Below are 423 nucleotides of genomic sequence, written 5' to 3'. Positions count from 1 at the left end.
CAAGGATTGGGTCATCCCCGACACTGAGATCCCAGATGGACCCAGGGGAGGTGCAGCCAAACCCAGGATCAGCGAGGACCTAGTGAGGGAACTTCTGGTGGGATTGGTGTGTTCAAATCAGCAGGTCCTGACAATCTCCACCCCAGAGTGCTGAGAGAATTGGCAGAGGTCATTTCAGGACCCTTGGTACAGCTCTACGAGCACTCGTGGTGTTCTGGTGAGGTGCCAGAGGACTGGAAAAGGGCCAATATGGTCGACACTGTCTCTCAGCCCATTCTCATTAAAAAATTAGGTGACTGTGGTGTCGATGCTTACACAGTGAGATGGGTCACCAATTGGCTGGAGGGCCGCAGCCAGAGATGGTCGTGGACAGGTCATTTTCAACCTGGAGGGATGTGGGCAGTGGGGTTCCCCAAGGCTCGG

The sequence above is a fragment of the Gavialis gangeticus genome, unplaced genomic scaffold (genome assembly GCF_001723915.1).
Source record: "Gavialis gangeticus isolate Ggan-Ray unplaced genomic scaffold, GavGan_comp1, whole genome shotgun sequence".
NCBI lineage: Eukaryota > Metazoa > Chordata > Crocodylia > Gavialidae > Gavialis > Gavialis gangeticus.
This window is presented reverse-complemented; position numbering follows the sequence as displayed.